Here is a 12,609-nt window from a genome sequence, read left to right as displayed (position 1 = left end):
GATTGAACTCCGAAGTGAAGTTTAAACTAGGTTACAGCTGATCTCTGTAAGAGACTGACTGTGTACACACACACACACACACACACACACATACACTTTGTTCCACGTATCAGTCATGTGGGGAGGGGGGAAAAAAACTAAAGCAACTTTTATAAAGAAGCAAGTTCCTGAGAAAGCAATTCCTGTTGAGGACTTCACAGTCCAGCCCAATAGATTCTTGACTAGGATGCGCACCGCTGCTCTCAAGCTTTCTAAAGGCAGGTCCCAAACCAACAGCTGAGTCTAGCCAGGGACCTGGATAATGGTGCTTTTTTTTTTTTTTTCTTTTTTGGTAAAACAGACTGGAAAGCAGATAGCTAGTATAACAGTTACACAGAACTGTTCTCAATAGCTCAAAGCTTTTGCTAGCAACCCTATATTATCTCAAGCATTTACCCAGTAAAACAGATTGTCCATAAATTGGTAAGAGGAGCCCACAACGGGTTGGCTGGCTAAAGAGGAAAACCAAACTGTTCTTTCTCCATCCCATCCCTCCCAGGCCAACTCCTTTTAATCTGTGTTAAAGATACTTCTGAGGAAGGCTTAAACACATTTGTATTTGAGTCCTAGCCCCACTAATCTCTCAATATGTATTTCTCTAGGTGAATTATAACATCAAAGTCATTCCTTATTCATAACTGGGGTACCACCTGTCTTACTCAATAGGGTCGTGAGGTTCAAGTGAGAGGATTATGCCCTATCCTAGCATTATCTAGTGAAGTATCACTTCGTTTAACATACACCCTTCAAGAAGGCACCGGGGTGCCTCCCCTCCCCCACGCCATCTGGCCCCAATACATATATAGCCATTCCCAATTTGGAGATACTGCAGCTACTCCAACTACTTTAACATTTCCCTACCTCCATTCATTTGCTTATGCCATTCCCTCCAATTATAATGGGTTTCCTAAGTTTCCCCTCCACACAACTCCACTCCACACAGACCTAACCCACCATTTGAACACCTCCAGCATTTTCTTTAAGCTATTTTTATGACTCTCATCTGCCTTGTTTTTACAATTATTCGTAAACCTCCAGTGATCTTTATTTTATACTCCCCACAGCTGCCAGCAGTGTTTTCTTATACTAGACAATAAAAATCTGTCAAATGAACATAGAACACAGTTTAGCATTCAGGAAAGTTCTACATATTAATCACTGGCCCAGAAGCATAACTTACATGCTACAAATAGTAACTTACTGTACAAAGTTAGAACTGGAAAAAAATATTAAGTTTACTGAGTAATATTTCAAGATCCATCCTAGAATGATTCATCCCTGCCCTCCAGGAGTTTAGAGTGGGGGAGGGGTAAAATCATATAATATTATTCTAACCAAACTAGGGTCTACAGCAGATGTACAAAAAAGCTCAAGATCACTCAGCCAGAAAGCCGTTGGTCAAACACCAATATCTAGATGGTCAGTCAGAACATGCAAACAGGCCTATTTCTAACACATGTATGAAGGAATCCAAAGTTTTAAGAACTCAAGCGTCAGATCAAAGAGGTTGAATGAAAGCACTGTTTATTATGACTAGATTTATATCCCACAGATGATACTTTTGGGCCAATTCCACCACCAGGAATGGATCTAGATTATAAATGCAAAAGCTAATCCTCAAGGGCAACTACGGAGGACTAACCACTCACTAGATGAAACCATTCTGCTTTTCTAACCCTAAAGGATTTACAAAACATTTCTAAGAGGTTGTCTCAAACTCCAGAAACAACTTCTCTACTCCCTCAAGGACTGCCTACACTGGTACTGAATGGGGCCATAAAAAAACAGGTTCCTACCAGAGGGGCAAAAAATGAAAAAGACAAGTGTTAGCAAAGATGTGGAATACTTGGAACTCTCCAATACTGCTGCTGGGAGTATAAGTTGGTACAACAATTGGATAACTGACAGTATCTACCAAAGTGTAACAGATACTGGTATGGGCTGAAGCGTATCCCCACCAAATCCATATCCTGAAGTCCTAACCCCCAACACCTCAAAATGTGATGATCTTTGGAGACAGGGTCTTTGAAGATGTGACTGAGGTTAAATTAGGTCATGAGGGTAAGCTCTAATCAATATGACTGATGTCCTTATAAGAAGAGATTAGACACAGGTACAGAAGAAAGACCATGTCAGGACACAGGAAGGCAGCCATCTACAAACGAAGAAAAGAAGTCTCTAAACAAATCAACCCTACCAACACCTTGATCTTGAGCTTCCAGCTTCTAGAACTACGGGAAAATAAACTTCTTTCGGCTAAGCCACTCAGTCTGTGGTATTTGTTACAGCAGCCCTAGCAAAAGAATACAGATACATACTCAAATAAAACTCAGCCTTTCCACTTCTCAATATTAACATAATAGAAATGTGTACAAAGATTAATCAGAAGGCAGACACAAGAACATTCAACCAGCATTATTTGTAACAGCCATAAAGTACAAGCTACCCAAATAAACATCAATAAATTAATAAATACATTATGATACATCACATAATGGAATACTCCTAAGCAATGAAAATGGAGTTTACAACTGCACTCAATACCAAATCTCACGAACAACAGTGGATCAGAGAAACCAGACACAGAAGAGTACACAGAGTATAACTCCATATACGAAGTCCAAATCCAACAAAATCACACTATAGTGTTAAAAAATAAGCAGACTCATTATCCTGAGAGGAAGGGAGGATAATGACTTGAAGGAGGCACAAGGGGGCTTCGAAGTTTATAAAAATTCTCCAAGTTCACTTATTTGTGTGCTTTTCTTGTAAGTATGTTCTACTTCAAAGTTTACTAACATAGAAATGAAAAATTACTTAAAAATAAAGGCAACACTTTACTCATCCAGGACCACCATGAGAAATAACTTTATTCTCAAACTGAATGCATCAAGTTCTTCAACTGTTGTCATTAAACATCTGAAAAACACAGCCTCATGATCCCCAGCTTCCCATCACTGAGTGTTTTTCAGGAGAGATCCCAAAGGTCAAAGATCCAAGAGTGTTCAGTCCCCCCCGCCCCAGTTAAATTCCCACACCATATTTTATTCAATTTCATAAATGAAAGATACTAAAGTATGTATTCATAGGAAGAACATAACCAGTTAACACTGCAGTCTTCCTTTGGGTAGTAAATAGATTTTTTTTCTTTTTACTTCTGTATTTCCCTAGGTTTTTTTCTTCTTTTTTTCTTAAAAAGAACAGACTTGTTTAATAACCAGTAAAAGAGAAGAATCATTTTTATTTTATTAAAGATTTATTTACTTGAGATAGAGCAAGTGTGTGCATGTGGGCACAAGCAGGAGGGGAGAGGGGGAGAATCCTAGAGGAGACTCCCTGCTAAGGGCAGAGCCCGACACGGGGCTCTATCCCAAGACCCCAAGATCATGACCCGAGCTGGAAATCAAGAGTTGGCTGAATAACTGATTGAGTGACCCAGGTGCCCCAAGAAATGTCATTTTAAATGAACGGTAGTGAGCGGGGGGGGGGGGTGGTATCACCTGACTGGCTGAGTTGGAAGAGCGACTCCTGATCTTGGAGTTGTGAGTTTGAGCCCCATGGTGGGTGTAGAGATAACCAAAACAAAAAACAAAACTTTAAAATAAATAAATAAATGGTAGTAGAAGAAAAATACCTTTTTTTAAACAAGGAGTCAAATGCTGAGGTCTTTAAGGCATCCTGTATAATCAAAAAGGCAGGGTGGTACATCAGAAATAGCTATGTGTTTCAGCACACATAGATTAACATTCTAGTAGCTGGACCACCTGAGGACCCAGAACTATCTCATACAGAAAAACAGAAAAGGCTACCCTCTCAGCATACAGAGATGTTGTGAGGACCAAATGAAATCCTATGTAAATGGCAAGCACTACACAAACACTAAAAAGCATTTAAAGACAAATATCACGTAAGAAGGTTTCTACAAAATGTTAATACTTTTTTAACAACGGTCAACTGAATGGCAGAGGTCACGGGACTTAAGAGTGGCTGTGAACCTATGGGCTGTCCAGATGACCCAGAGTTATTTCCGGGGTCCTCAGATCCGTAAGTACATAGAGCACTGCTGATAGACTGACTAAATACCATATCAAGAGGCACTACTTTATTATAAAGTCTGTGCTATTACAATTGGGTTTTTAAAAGGTTAATTCGTATTGGCTTTATCACGCATTTTCAAATTACTCGAATTAAAAGTTCATCAAATGCAAATAAACTTTTAATTAAAATGGCATACAAAAATTAGAAACCAACGATGTAACCATTTAGCTCACCTTGTAATTTTTAAAGGATTACTGAACTGAGCTGGGTAACTTGAGGAAAGCCAGTAGCAAGCACAAGCCATCTTTACTTGAAGCGTCAGGGAGAACAGAGACTCTCCTTCACCGTGTCTGGCAGCAGTCACACAAGCAAGCTCATTTGAGAGCCAAGTAAGGTTATAGAATTCCTAACACTGCCCAGGTCCCCAGGACTCCCTTAATATGCTTCCTCAGATTTGCTCTACCCCAACAACAAGCAGTCTGAGGCAACCAGGAAACGGACAACAAAATCAGTCAGACTGATCACCCCAGCAGTGATGACATCACCAAAACAGACAGCTCAGGAGAGCCTTGAGGTCCCCTGCATTAAGTACTGCATCCTGAGGCAAATGAACAAGGCCAACACTGTATGTCACCACTGGAACCAACTCCCAAGCTTTCTTCCTCCCCCACAGAGACATTTTGCAAGTAGCTATTCTTAAATTTGTTTTTGAAATCATAGCCTGAGTACTAAAACTGAAACTAGTCAGAGGCACTGCTAAAAAGCCTGTTCTGATTTCACCCACCACACATCACTTTTACCTTTGATTCACAAATCACACTGACCACAATCACCATTAAGAAGTTTTAAAACATTAATGCAAACTCTTTTTCTGTGTTTAGGAAAAGGCAGAAAGTAGAAGATGTGAGAACAAATAACTGGAGAGATCAACACGTTGCAAACGTGACTGCAGCAAACCGCAGATACAGAAGCACAGAGATCTATTAGACGGCATTCACAGTACATGTCTGGTGACACAGGAACAGAGCACTGAGAATACAACGGCAACCTTACATGGGAGATAAGAGTCAGCAGAAAGCCAGCAGCCGCAAGGCGGCTGGGGGGGGGGGGTGCTCCTTTCTAGAGCTTCAGTCTCCTTCGGAGGATGACATCAGTACCAAGGGGAACCACCGTTTAGCCTTACTTGGGAGGACTCCTCCTCCTTAACTCCCCCGGAAAACCTTGCCTAGAACTTCCAGTCCAATATCTAGTCAAATCCTCAGCCTTATTTGTTGAATTGTACAGATGCGGAGTTAAACAATTTTGTCATAGGAATAACAGCAAATATTCATGTCAAATTTCAGAAAGGAACAGTGCATAAAAAGACCAACACGAGAGTGTGGTCTAGGTTTGCTATGCCTTTGCACAGAAAGACTAATACCAAATATAAGGGCAGAAATGATATTAACACAATTCTCTTTGGAGATTTATTAGAAGCTAATCAAATAACCAAAACGTTTTTGCTTCACTTGGTGGTGGGGTCGGAAATCAGATTCAAAGCCATACTTTATTATAAAGCAATGCTCTTTGATTATGGGATTTGAGGGCTTAGGCCTGGTTAGCACAAACAAAACATAACAAAACAAGCAAATGCCCAAGTGATTGCTGACAATTACCTGGAGAGAGATACTAACAAAACTATTTTTAGAGTGCTTTCTCCTACATTCCATCCTTCTGTTTGTTTACTCATGAACTTCTACCACAAACACAAAACTCACATCTCCTTTTAAAGAAGGGGAGCCAGAGTAGTTGCAGGAGATGGGGTGGCATAGGGCTTTATTTAGTGAAATACTGGCACTATAACTGGTGGGCATTATATTAAACTTTCTTCATCAGCTAAAGAAAAAAAAAATCCAGCATGTCAAATGTGCCTTTGCTCAAAGAGCACTGCAACAGCAAACATTTGCAGTGTCAAATGGCAACGACATGAACTCCCTCAAGTGAACAACAAAATGCCACTAGAGCAAAAGGAAAAACAAGTTTAGTGTTGAAGGTTTCTCTTCCAAAGACATGATCAATTTGAAACTGTAACAGTATCTTCCATACTCTCAAGAGCAAACCATACAAGTAATGTTACAATTAACAAAGCCTTTAAGTTGGCCAGAACACCAGACTGCCTTCTATGGACTCACTTGCGGAGATGAGAACTCCTCTTTCCAAAAGCCTCAGGTTCTACCACCAAGCCATTCCACAACAGAATTCCTGGCTGTGATCACACATCATTTTTAAAATTCCTTTAGGACAATAACCACACTTATCTCCCTGAGTCAATAACCAGTCATGCCTAATACATGGTAGATACTCAAAACATCTCAATGAATGAAAAGGTGCTCATCATTACTCTCCTCTCTAAATTCAAACATTATTTACGACTACCATACTTATTACTCAAATACATCAGTTTAGATAGCAGAGTTAAAAAAGTAAAAAGAAATTAGAATACAACAGGGTTGGGAGGACTAAGCTTTAGCTCGGACAGTATCTTCACAAGTACTCACAACTCACCTTCCAGTTCTTAGACTCAAATCTGAGCAAACTCTCCCAAGTCTGAAGAGAAACACACTAATAGGAGACTCTATTAATCCATGGATGAGAAGTCATGCGGCTAATCAGCTGCTTAAGTCACAAGGAAGAGACAAGAGCCTGTTCTTTTGGAATCCAAAGAGAAGACAGAGTATTTTCGACAGGAAAGACCAACTGGCTAGATACCCATGTACTAAGGTTTTAAGAAAGTTTCACATGGCAGGATTGCCAGGCTTAATTTGTTGGACAAAACATTTACGTAACAAAATTTATCAGACCTCATTTAAGCACTTTGCTAAACCATAGAGTTTCTGATATTGGCACTACACTACAAAAAAACCTGTGTTAGAAGTCCACAACCACAAACGGAATATCTTGTGGTTTTTAAGGTAGAACTAAGGTGGCCGCAAGGTAGAACCAGAGGAGGCTTTCTAATGGCATCACTAGAAACAAAGGAGGCAGAGAGAGGAAGATACCTGGTGGCAAAAGATAGATCACAAACTTCAGAAGCACTGGAAAGCAGTACAACCAGAGACTAAGTACAGTACTCCGGAGCCTGCTTGCCTGGGTTTGAATCTTCGCTCCTTAACTTACTGGCTGTGTGACCTTGGACAAACAACTTAACCTCTCCGTTCTTTGACAATAATGGTATTTCAAAGGGCTGTTCTGAGCATTAAACACAAAAATCTGTGTAAAGGTCTTGCCTCCCTGCCCAGAACACAACTAGCGCTCAAATGTTTACTATTCTTCTTCTCAATCTTCCACTTTTACGAACCACTAGGCATCAAGATTTGATTTAAGCCAGTAAGAGGTTCCCCCGACGCGGTGGAATCCAAACACAGCTCTACAGCCAACCATCATCTTTCCTCCAATAAGTTTGAAAACTTCCTCTAGGATTTACCACAACATACTTAGGACAAAACGCTCCCTGTCTCCCACAGCCAGAGGCGTCTCACATGTATAAAAGTGCTTGGGGCGAGCCTAAGACACGTGACCTGACTCACTGCCTTGACTCAGGTGCCGTCAGGGAACCTCTCTCACTAACAGGGTCAGGTTGTTCAACTGAAGACACAGATGGGAACGTGGCTCAATCCTGGGCGCCAGTTAGCAAGGCCCGCGCGGTCGGCGGCGCCGGGGCCAGCGTCCCCAGACAAGGCAGCGGGCGGGGTCGGCTCCGGCACACTCCGGCTCGCTGCTCCAAGGGACTCAGCCCAATAGCGAGTCCCGCCGCGGCGCAGGCCCCCAGTGTCCAGAGGCCACCCAAATCAGGAGACACTCTGGGTCTCGGGTCTTGACGCTACCAGCAAGCAAGGGGTCCGGGACCGCCCGCCCGCGGTCGGCAACCCGGCCAGAGGTCACACCCGGCGACCTCTGACCTCCCCCCGGGCCGGGTGCGGTCCGGGCCTGCTCTTGGGCCCTGAGCGACGCAGGGTTTCCCCCCAGGCCTGCGCTGGGCCCAGAGCCTGCCCAAGATAAGGACGACGCGAGGCCCAGGCGACCGAGCAACTCAGGAGGGGGATGGGGTCAGGCCACCGGCCAGGCTGGGCCCGCTGCTTACCGCGGCCGCTCCGCTGGGGACTCCGGGCCGGGCGCGTCGCTAGGGCTCCCGCCGAGGAGGAGGTACAAGGGAGGACAGGAACTGAGGAGAAGTCCAAGTTCCGGTTCCAGCGGACTCCTCGGCACTCCCCAAGCCTTCAACGCCGCCGCTGCCGCCGCCTTGGGCTTTATGGCCAAGACTCCGGCTCCGCTCCCACTTCCGCCACCGCCGCCGCCCCGAGCGGAAGTACCTGTCACGAGACTCTCGACGCCAAGAGTGAGGGGGAGGAGCCCCGCCTCAATCTTGCGTCACGTTCCGGCCGCTTCTGGGCCGAGCCTGGATCACGTGGCATAAACATGTCTGCCCCCAATTGGTTGTTGCCATCTTTGAGGCTCGTACAATGAGAAGGACGGCGCCATGTTGAATCTACAAACCGCTGTCTCAGCCATCTCCCCCCTTACGCCCCCGCCCTTCACGTTCCCCCGGAATAATGAATGCCAGGGAAGAGAGGGCGAGAGTAAACTGGCTCTTCCAGTAGTGTCCCTCTGCAGAAGGCACTGATCGGTCAACTAAGCAGTCCTACTGTGTGCCCTGAGCTCCAGGATCAACAAAGCATGCATGCTCTAGAAACAGGCTTTCTCAGGGAGAGGTCTCTGAGTAGTGGGAGATAAAAGAGTGGTTATTTGACAAACTTACATTGGGTTGAGGAAGGGTACCCATATTTACTGAGCACCTGCCATGCCGCTGTACTATACCTTTGGATCATCTCCATTTGTCCTTACTTTAACCACTTAAGGAAACATTATTTTCACTATTTTGCAAATAGGGAACAGAGACCCGCTGCAGGTGGGTTTGACCTCACACAGTAAGTGGTAGAGTGAGATGTGAACCAAGGAAGGTTGGATGTCAATATGCATGATCTAGTCGGCTGAAAATGGCTGTACCAATTGTGTAACAGAGTGACAGAGACATGGAGGTGAATTAGACATTACCAGAACGTTTCATCTAGTCCAAGAAAGTGGAAAAACAACGTAACCCAACTAACATGAGGTCGCTTCTTAGTGAGGCACAGATGCACCACGTGGAGTTGTCTCACAAAGTAAACTTTATTTGCAGCAAATAAGGAGATGACTGGGGAGTAACTTCCAAATCCAAGGCAGGTAGAGCAAGGGTGAATGGATTCCTTTTATTTAGGGTTAGGATGAGTATTTAGAATGGGGAGCTTTGTTATTTTATGTAAAGGCGGGCAAAAGGAGGTGCATGTGCCTTAAGGAAACATGCCTATACATACATTGTATGTTATGTATATGAGGCTTGTGCTCCTCTTTGGATGGAGATTTTACTATTATAATGAGGTAAAGGTAAGTCTTGGTCACTCTGTGGGCCACTTCATGGTCCATCCACATAGGTGTGAGTGGGGGGTTAAGTTCAAACTGGTCTGGGTGGTCTGGGCAGTTGTTATTGCTTGAGGAGTATTGTTTGTTTGTTAAAGATTTTATTTATTTATTTGTTTATTTATTTATTTATTTATTTATTTGACACAGATAGAGAGAGAGAGAGAATGTGCACAAGTAGGGAGAATGGCAGGCAGAAGGAGAGGGAGAAGCAGGCTTCCTGCTGAGTGGAGAGCCCCGATGTGGGCTTGATCCCAGGACCCTGAGATTATGACCTTAGCTGAAGGCAGGCGCTTAACTGACTGAGCCACCCAGGCGCCCCAATTGAGGGGTATTTTGGTTTCCATTAGGGAATGTTATGCCCCTCAGGTATTTTGCCTGACTTAAGAGATAAACTGGAAAGAAGAGCCTAAGGAAACATGTGGGACGAAGGTCAATGAGTACAGCAAGCAGGTAGGCAGTAAAGGTCGGGCTTTGGAGTCCAGCTGGTGACAACAGCTCAAGACTCCCTGAGCTTACTATCAAAGGTGAGGCAATAAAGTAGTACACTGTAGAGCTCTTAAGAGGGTGGGACACCCTATCAAAGACCCGCCCAATCTGAACACAGTAAGATCAACTTGGGAACTTTCATCTCCGTCTTCAACAACATGCTCATCTCATAGTCTTTTCCTGTCTTGGTTCATGAAAACTTCATTCTTTCAGTTGCTCACTCCAAAAAACTTAGGAATCATTCTTGTCTCCTGTAGTTGGTTGGATAGGGACCCAGAAAAAGATAAGCCTACATCCTGGAACCTGTGGATGTGACCTGATTTGGAAAAAGGGTATTTGCAAATGTAATTAAGGATCTCAAGATGAGAGCATCCTGGATTATCCAGGTGGGTCCTACATCCAATGACAAGTTTCCTTAAAAGATACACACAAAATACAAACACACAGAGAAAAGAAGTCCCTGTGAAGATGTAGTCAGAGATCGGAGTGAGTAGCCACAAACCAAAGAATGCTGACAGACACCAGAAGCTGAAAAAAAAAAAAAAAAAAAAAAAAAAAAAAAAGGGTGGGGTGGGGGTTGATTTTGAATGTTCTATTTGAATTGTTTGAGAGAATACACTTCTGTTGTTTTAAGCCTCCAAGCTTGTGGTGATGTGTTAGAGCAGTCCTGGAAAATGAATTTAACTCCCCTCTCTCTTGTACCCCTCATCCACAGCCTTCAAAATATATTCAGAACATGACTACTTCTTACTATCTCTGCCATTACCACCCGGTCTGAACCTCCCTCATCTCTCCCCTGGAGTGTTGCAAAAAGTCTTGGTTTCCTTCTCCCATGTCACTCCCTATCATTTCTTCACACAGCAGCGAGAGTAATTCTATAAAAATGTCAAACCATCATTCTCCTGCTCAAACTCTTCCCATAAATCAGACTAAAACTAAAAGCTTTGACCCCCAAATACCTCTCTGACCTCATCTCCTTCTAATATCCCTCAGATCAGCCTGCTCAAACTATACTAGTTTATGAAAAGAGAAGGCACACATTTAACTCAGCTCTTTACAGTTGCATTTCTTTCTGTCTGGAAAGCTCTTCCCCCAGATACCTACCAGTATGGTCACTCCCTCAGGTCTTGACTTAAATGTCATCTTCTCAGTGAGAATGGCCTTTCCTATTTAAAATGAAAGTTCCCTTTCCTAATCAACACTCAGACACAAAACACCACTTGCTATTTTCCTGCTTGCCTTTTTTTTTCCGTTTAAGATTTACTTATTTGAGAGAGAGAGGGGAAGGGCAAAGGGAGCAAATCTTCAAGCAGACTCCCTGCTGAGCTTGGACCTGGACGCAGGTCTCTATCCTATGACTGTGAGATCATAACCTGAGCTGAAACCAAGAGTCAGATGTTTAACCGACTGAGCCGCCCTAATGCTTTGGTTGTTTCTTTATATTGTTTACTTGCTTACTGCCCATCTCTCCCACTAGAATGGCAGTTCATAAGCACAGGCATTTTTGTCTGTTTCACTCATTGCTATATCCCTGATCCCTAGAGCAGTGCTGGGGCACAGTAAGTGTTCAATGAGTACCATTTGCAGAGTATTCAGGGGAACAGAAACTGGAAATAGTCTCAAAGGCCAAGAATTATGGAAATTCTACCCCATTCTGCAGCCCTACAAAATGCTAGGTTTGAAGATAAAGAAGCAATTAGAGAACACAGGAAAAGGCAAAGACCCTGCCTTCTAAGAAGCTTACTGAGAAGGCTATTCAGATGTAAACGTGGGCTATTTCTTTTTTTTTAAGATTCTATTTATTTATTTGAGAGAGAGAGAGAAAGAGAGCGAGCCCAAGCAGGGTGAGCAGCAGAGGAAGAAGCAGATTCCTCACTGAGCAGGGAGCCTGACTCGGGGCTGGTCCCCGGACCCTGGGATCATGACCTGACCTGAAGGCAGACACTTAACCAACTGAGCCATTCAGGTGCCCCAATATGGGCTGTTTCTTATGGAAAAGAAAGGATGACTCAGAAGACACCCATGAGCCAAGAGGGTAGAATCGAGAGCTGCAGAGAATCATTCCCAGGGAGCAGGATTGGACCCTAATCAAAGAGCAGACAATGTGTGCCTAACTGGATTTCAGAATTGCTATGGCCCAGTGGTAGCTGTGTTAATCCTGTTTTCCCCCCTGTTTTTGAACAGAAGTGTCTGCTCTAGGGCCACCTGGGTGGTGCAGTTGGTTAAGCGTCTGACTCTTGGTTTCAGCTCAGGTTGTGATCTCAGGGTTGTGAGATCAAGCCCTGAGTCAGGCCCCTCACTCAGTGGGAAGTGGACTTGGAACTCTCCAGTGCCCTCTGCCCCTCCCCCACCTCAAATAAATAAATAAGTTAAAAAAAAAAAAAGAAGTGTCTGCTTTGGTTATCTCAAGCCCGTCAACTCTGTTGGGTTTCTGGAGAGCAGAAAACCTGTCTGTAGCTTACAGGTCTTTGGATCAAGAAGAATAGTACTCAGGAAGCTGTTCTTGAGGAATCATGCCTAATCTTTACCTGGACCCGATTTATATGATAA

The 12,609-nt window shown here is 43.7% G+C and overlaps 1 protein-coding gene across 2 annotated transcripts in view; it reads right to left on the bottom strand.

Annotated features, from left to right (window-relative positions):
• The window catches only part of RAB7A (RAB7A, member RAS oncogene family), a 76,850-nt gene extending 68,422 nt beyond the window's left edge, over positions 1–8,428 (bottom strand). For both annotated transcript variants that reach the window (XM_008697817.2, XM_008697816.2), the window contains exon 1: positions 8,198–8,428. The gene's annotated coding sequence lies outside the window, so the exon portion shown is untranslated. The remainder of the gene's footprint in view (positions 1–8,197) is intronic.
• Between the last annotated feature and the right edge of the window lie 4,181 nt (positions 8,429–12,609).

This window comes from Ursus maritimus, unplaced genomic scaffold (assembly GCF_017311325.1).
Source record: "Ursus maritimus isolate PB19 unplaced genomic scaffold, ASM1731132v1 scaffold_14, whole genome shotgun sequence".
NCBI classification, from domain to species: Eukaryota; Metazoa; Chordata; class Mammalia; order Carnivora; family Ursidae; genus Ursus; species Ursus maritimus.
This window is presented reverse-complemented; position numbering and strand designations above follow the sequence as displayed.